This window comes from Thunnus maccoyii, chromosome 16, assembly GCF_910596095.1.
Source record: "Thunnus maccoyii chromosome 16, fThuMac1.1, whole genome shotgun sequence".
Lineage (NCBI taxonomy): Eukaryota > Metazoa > Chordata > Actinopteri > Scombriformes > Scombridae > Thunnus > Thunnus maccoyii.
Genome location: NC_056548.1, coordinates 14,798,584 through 14,805,693, shown reverse-complemented (window position 1 = coordinate 14,805,693; position 7,110 = coordinate 14,798,584).

The following is a 7,110-nucleotide window of genomic DNA, read 5'->3' as shown; positions in this document are numbered from 1 at the left end:
GGATGTCCTCTTCTCTGACTGTAGTGAAAGCAGTTGTTGGAGGCATGTGTGGCCTCTGCTGTTATGGTGTGTCATGGTGGGAAGGCTCCATATTGTAAGTCCCCACCCTCACCCCTTCCTGTGCAGAGGATTAGCCGTTCTTGTTAACAATTTGCTACAGTAAATAAGCCTCTTCAAGAACGACATAATCCATCCCGGCAGTTTTCCGACACAGTAATCTGAACTATGAACTAATGATTCCTGCTGAAGTGTGATGCATTTTAGAGCAAAATTAGGCCATTTTTTGTGTTTTTTTATTTACACATCCAGCAGACACTGACTAATATTAGCATTCATTTGGAGTCGTGTTTCTGGCTATATCAAAACTCTTTATCTCACTGTTTTAGTCTTCGCCAACTCCCGAGGGAAATATCTGGCTCTTTAGCAGATAAATGCTCCACTTTGTTCACCAGCTGGTCGCTAAGTTGCCAAACTGGCTGTGGCAGGTAGAGTGGCTTTTTAAAGTTTTTTTTTTTCTTCTTAAATTAGCCGCTGGGTGTTGCTGGAAACAACACTGATGAGAGCAGTGGGACTGAATTGAAACAGTAAAGTTGCGGGACATAAAACCAAACTAAAACTTTCCACAGAGCTTTGAGTCTGGTGATAATTATCTGTGAGTTCTTCACAACAATCACACATAGTCATTGATACATTGTTAGTGCTCATGAATATAATAATTAGCTTTGCTTGATTTTCACAGTAGTCATATTCAAGATTTTCCATTTTTTTCCACCACTTAACCAGGACTGGGTCGCGGTGATATCAGACTGGATAAGGAAATCCAGACATACATCTCCAGGGCAATGCTCCTCCTGGGGCATCCCAGGGCATTCCCAGGCCAAGGGAGATAAGTAGTCCCTCCAGCATGTTCTGGGTCTGCCCCAGGGTCTCCTACCAGTTGGAAGTCCTGAAACACCTCCAGAGGGAGGTCATGGGAGTTCACACATCCAGTCTACATGCGCTTTGTGGACTTGGAGAAGGCTTACGACTGTGTCCCTTGGGGCAACTTGTGGGCAGTGCTGCAGGAGTATGGGGTACCAGGGCAATTGATGCAGTTTAATTGCATTGCATCTAATTGCAGTGAGAGCTGCACTCTTGGCAGTAAGTCAGACTCACTCTCAGTGGGTGTTGGGCTCCACCCAAGCAGATTCTGTGTGATTTTCATGGGAGGAGGAGAGTGTCGAGTTTGGGGACCTCAGGAATGCTTCTCTGCTTTTTGCAGATGATGTGATTCTGTTGGCTTCAACACATCATGACCTCCAGCAGGCACTGGGACAGTTTTCAGATGAATGTGGAGCAGTCAGGATGAGAGTCAGCACCTCCAAATCTGAGGCCATGATGCTCTGCCAGAAAAAGGTGGACCGCTCCCTCTGGCTTGGGAGTCAGTTGCTGCCCAAAGTGAAGGAGTTCAAGTATCTCAGGGTTTTATCCACGAGTGAGGGTAAAATGGAGCATGAGATTGACAGGCGGATTAGTGCAGCATCAGCAGTAATGTGGGCGTTGTACGAGACCGTTGTGGTGAGGAAAGAGCCAGAGGGCAAAGCTCTCAATTAACCATTCAGTCTACATCCTAACCCTCACCTATGGTCACAAGCTTTGGGTAGTGACTGAAAGAATGAGATTAGTTTCCTCTGGAGAGTGTCCAGGCTTAGCCTTAGGGATAGGGTGTGGAGTTAAGACATCCGAGGAGGAGCTCAGAGTAGAACCGCTGCTCCTTCACCTTGAAAGGAGCCAGCTGAGGTGGTTTGGGCACCTGGTTAGGATGCCTCCTGGGCACCTCCCTCTGGAGGAGGAAGATTTTATTTGTGATACTGTATTGATCGCTGAGTGACACATTTTGATTACCTCCCTCCACAGGAAGGTGAGAGGTCATCAAGGGTCACCTGCAGGTCAGCACTATAGCTTTTTCTTTTTTGAATGTTTTGCAACCTGCATTGTTGACAGTGGCCTTTGTCTTCTTCTCCTCTTTTGTTTGAGCATTTCTACCTTTGAAATTGATGTTGATTTGCATTACCACTCTCTGCTGTTGGTGCCAATGCTCTACAGCGCCAATAGTGATCAAAACCTTCTTCTAACTTTGCATTTATAAAGCAAAATTATCGTAATATTTTAATCATTTGCTGCATAATATTTTTATGTGCACAGTTTATGAAAGTAGTCTGAAAAACTCATGTTATATAATCAAACAGGACCATTTCAGTATACGGTCACAGTATCTGACTCTGACCCAAATCCCCCAGGATTAGGGTCAGAGTCACAAATCAGGTCTAGGTCAAGCTTAAGTCAAAGATTTTTGGGTTCATGGTGAGGATTAAGAATGAATTTGACATTCAGCCGTGAGCTTTATTATCAGATGAAGTTAAAGTCTAAAATAAGATGACATTAATGCAACATGCATAAAAGAAGCCCATGAGATTAATCATGCATTTTCAGCACTACGGTATGAAGTCACTTTTATATTTAGTCCAAAATAAACAAATACTTTTCAGTCTCAAGCAGGATTCAATCAGACAAGCTTGACCTTCTCCCAATGACTTGAATCATTGTTCAATTAGAGAGGTCAGTTTCAATTATGCAACAGAGGGAAAGTGGTACTTGCCATCTGTCAGAAGGGGTTATTTCATCAGGGACAGAGTTGGGGTGTCTCTGGCTGGTATAGTGCACAGCAAAAGACACCTCTGCTGTTAAATCCATCATCTGTAGCTATTACTATATCTATGTGTGCATGTGAATGTAAATACCTGCACATGTGCATTATTTATTGCTGCAGTAACAATGTTTTTTGTTTGTTTGTTTTAAGGATATTTTTGTAGAAATAAATGGCAATTTTGATGCTAGTTATTGAACTTCAATTCAACTAATGAACACTCTATAAATTCTCTGAATGTTAGTGATTACCACTCGTAAAGAATTGCGTTTTACAAATATAACGACAAAAGTCCAAGCTGCCTCATTAAGCCAAAATGCAGAAACTAAACTTGAAGTAAGACCGGACTCTAACTTGTTGGAATCTGTTTTGCCTTACAAAAATGTATTACGCCATAGAAATGTATGATTATGGTGGAAACAGCATGTAAAACTTGACAGCTAATGTTAAAGCAGTAGAGCTAAGTTAAAGCTAGCCAGGGAGAGTTGGCTACATCTAGCCTTAGCTGAGCTAAAACTAAATTTACTTAGAAGCCATATTCTGTAAAAATATTCATTTTGATGAATCAACATCTTGGTTAATTTTGATATTAACTAAATGAGGCAGTAGCTAAATACAATCAGGATGTAAAAATTTAAAAAACAGACTAGCTGTACCAGACATCTCAGCTTTTGACTCTCATAAAATTCATAATTTGGTGCAGTTAAGCAACATATCACGTATTTAAATGTATTAATTGTAGATTATTTCATTATTGATTACAATATCCTGTAAATATGCAAATATGCAACACTTTGTTTTATGTGCTGTTTACAGTTTTTTCTTTGTTTGTTTGTTTTGTTGAACGATTTTGCATCTCTGCATGTCCATGTTTATGGTTTAAATCTGTGTACTCTAGTTTATTAGTTTTCTTGGTGAATATGTGAACAATTGTGTTCAGAGTTCTATGACAGAATAAAACCAAATCAAACTAAACCATATATAGTATATTAGCAAAACAAAGCTACATTTTCATAACTATACTGTAGGTAATCAAAATGAAGTTTATATTCTTAAAATTTGATTTTTTTTGTGAAAGAACACATATTTCTTTTGTAGGCATCGAGTTTTCCCCTGAAGATTGGCCAAAGGCAGAGTGCTGCATACGCATGTATCTGCATATTTTAGATCTTAATCAGGCTCCTGATCAGCCCAATAAAGGTATAAAATTAAGGCATTACATCCTTTCTATCTGTTACCAGTCTACCATGTGAATGCTAAATGTTGGTACATGCCATTTGTAGATGTTTAATTATTAAAACTCAAACAACCACAATTTTGCGAGGCACGGTGTTTTTCTGCTTCTGTAGTTACTGCTGTCAGCCTTTGCAGAGCACTGAGACACAATGAAACCTCAAAAGATCTCAACATTACATATAAAAATCTGTGTCATTCATTTCCAGTGAGGTCTGAGCTTTTAACCCTCCCTTGGTGAGCTAAGAAATACGAGTACCTCAGGGCTATAGCAGTCTAATATTAGAGTCATCTTTGTCGTAACACTCCACTTTGGGAAAATCCACTCTGGGCTGATTATCAGTGTGATCCGCTCTACTAGACCCACAGCAGTGAAAGTGCCATTGCCAGTATGGAGTCTAAGTGCAAGTGCCAACATCATCTCTGTGACCTGGCCGTGGAGTTCATATGTGAGGATGTTTTTAGTCTGTGCCATAATCTGAGATGAAGATCTATTTAATTGTAGTAGCTTTTAGATTAATGCCACTGAACTTGTGAAGTTCTTGAACCTGTTACACAGGTTATAAACACATATTAACTGCTGAGTGGACAGCGAACACTAAATGTCAACTCTGGCAACATGTATTTGTGGATAATAACCATCAGAATAAACAATATGTAAAGTAAGTATTATGTCTGAGGTTTGGAGATTGCAATATTATTTTTCTGCTTTCAAATCTTTATCAGAGTGGTTATTACATTAATGGAATACTTTGAGTTCGACTTGCCCTCATCTCCAGGAAGGTCAAAGGAGTCAGTGCTTTGCTCAAGGACACTTCATATGGGCATGTGGTTGCTGTCAGATCTGTTATGCATTCAGATTTTACATTCTGTTAAATACTAAGATGTGTTTTTTTACAGGCTGATTCTAGTATGTTCATATACTTAAATTTGACTATTTTTTAGGTCTGGGTATTGGTGTATGAACAATACCTTACTTAAGATATATTTTTTGACCCATTTCTTTTCCATTTAACAAAATATAGAAAAGTGCTCAATCAGTGTATCAGTGTTATATAAAAGGCTTGAACTCAGAAATGTTTCCTGTTTTAAAATCAAGAAACCTGGAGACTTTAGCTCATGACTTCAACTATTTCATCCTACATCCTTGGTCCTGCTCTGCTCCTGCTGAAGAATTACTGCTGTAACCGCAACCCTGCCAAGTCTGTAGTTGTACTCTACAGACATCCAGTAAAGTGTATAATAAAGGGGTTACACTCTGTCCCATTCATAATCTTGTGCACCAGTGTGTCCCAGTTTGCTAAAACGCCAACAGAGGGCAGCATGTTAAACAGTCCTGGCAGGAGGCAAAACCACAAGTGTTTGAAGTCAGTGAGGAGGAAAAGTATGTTCAGGCTCTGCAGATACACAAATAACTCATTCAGAAATAAACCTCTTATTTCCCAAGCTACTTTTTCCTAAAACTCATGACCCACTCTCTTTTCTTAGCACTCAATAAAGCACATATTTCAGGAAAAAATGTGGAAATCAATTATTTCTACTGAATAAATGAATTTAGAAATTATGAATGGAATGCAGTATGTGAAGTTGGTGAAAAATTAGAGCCTACATGCTGAAAAGCTGAAGATGAAGTTGTCAAGAATCTTAAGCAATGCATTCCAGTATTTTCTTCACACTAAATAGTAGATTGCTTGCAGAATGTGTTGCCTTTTACAGAGTAATGATACACGTATGAGTGCATGTGCAAAATGAAATACATCTGTCTTTCTTCTACCATTTTATGTTGTTAAGAAAGAGCTAACTAAAGAGGGAATAGAGCGGGAATAACATGCAACAAAAGTTCGTATCCGGACTTAAACGGGACATTGCGATTATGGTCAGTGTCTTAAACCTCTAGGCCAGCAGGGCATCCAAAAATACATCAGTTGTGATGGTCGCAGATGTTGGTACATGTCATTTGTAGATGTTTAATGATTAAAACTCAAACAAGGCACAATGCAAGTCATAATGTTGCATTATAGTTTGTAAATGTGTTAAAAACTATAAATGTGAAACATGCTTGAGTTAGGTCACTCATCTGAGTGAACATTTTGTCAGTGTTAAATTACTGTTGGCAGGCAATGTAGTGTGGAGTTTTCAAGTCAGTCTTCACTTACAACTTCCAAAACACAAAGATAATAGCATATGACAATAATAAATTTTGACATGATGTTCATTGTGATGGATTACCTAGTGTTCAACTTTGAAGTCTAATCTTTTAATACCGTACAGAAATCCATGGAATCCAAATACTCTCTGGAATATGCTAAACATGCCATGGTCTGAAAATGATCAGCAATAACGTAAGAATATTTATTCTGTAGAAAACAGGCTGAATGCTGCAGGAATACTGGTATGGCCATTAAACGCCTACCAGGCCCTATAAATAATCAGTTCCCACTTAAAATACAGTCTAAATGCTTAGACTTGCAAAAAAATTTGGCAAGCAGTGACTCCTGATAGAGGTGGTGGCGGTACAAATTACAAGCGCGTATAATCTGTCGTGTGACTACGGTGATCGAATAGAACATAATAGAATTGCTGAACCACCTGTAGACACTACTGATGGTTACATTAATATAACACTAATGTTATATTAATGTAAAAATGTCATCATCTGTACAGCTGTGACCCCATCACATTCAACAATGGCGCAACAACTCTTTTCACTTAGAATATATTTTTTACTATATCCTATTTTTAACTATAAATCTTATTTATGTATTTATATCACCTGTCTTTTGTACTAGTTGTATTTTTGTATCTTACTTTGTACTTGTAAAGGTAATGAAAGACCAAAGGGTTGGCTTATCATTTTAATGTGCAGAGTTGTGCAAGGATGATCATTTGCTTTGTTAATGTGTGCATGTGTTTTAGGAGGCCCACTCCTCTCTTTCCATTCTTGTTTAGGCTCAGATAAGGTAGCATCTTGGGTCTTAGAGTAAACAGGACAGGTTAAAGGGTCAAAAGTCACAGACAGGTTAGGGCTCTTGCTTTCCTGTATCCTTGGGAGATGTGGTTCTTATCTAGCATACATGGGCATGTAAATGTATACCCGTTGGCTGTTTGCCATTGGTTTTAATCCACAAGTTTGTATGATTTGACCAATCACAAATCCTTTCTCTGTTCCTTCTCTCACTATAATAGAATAG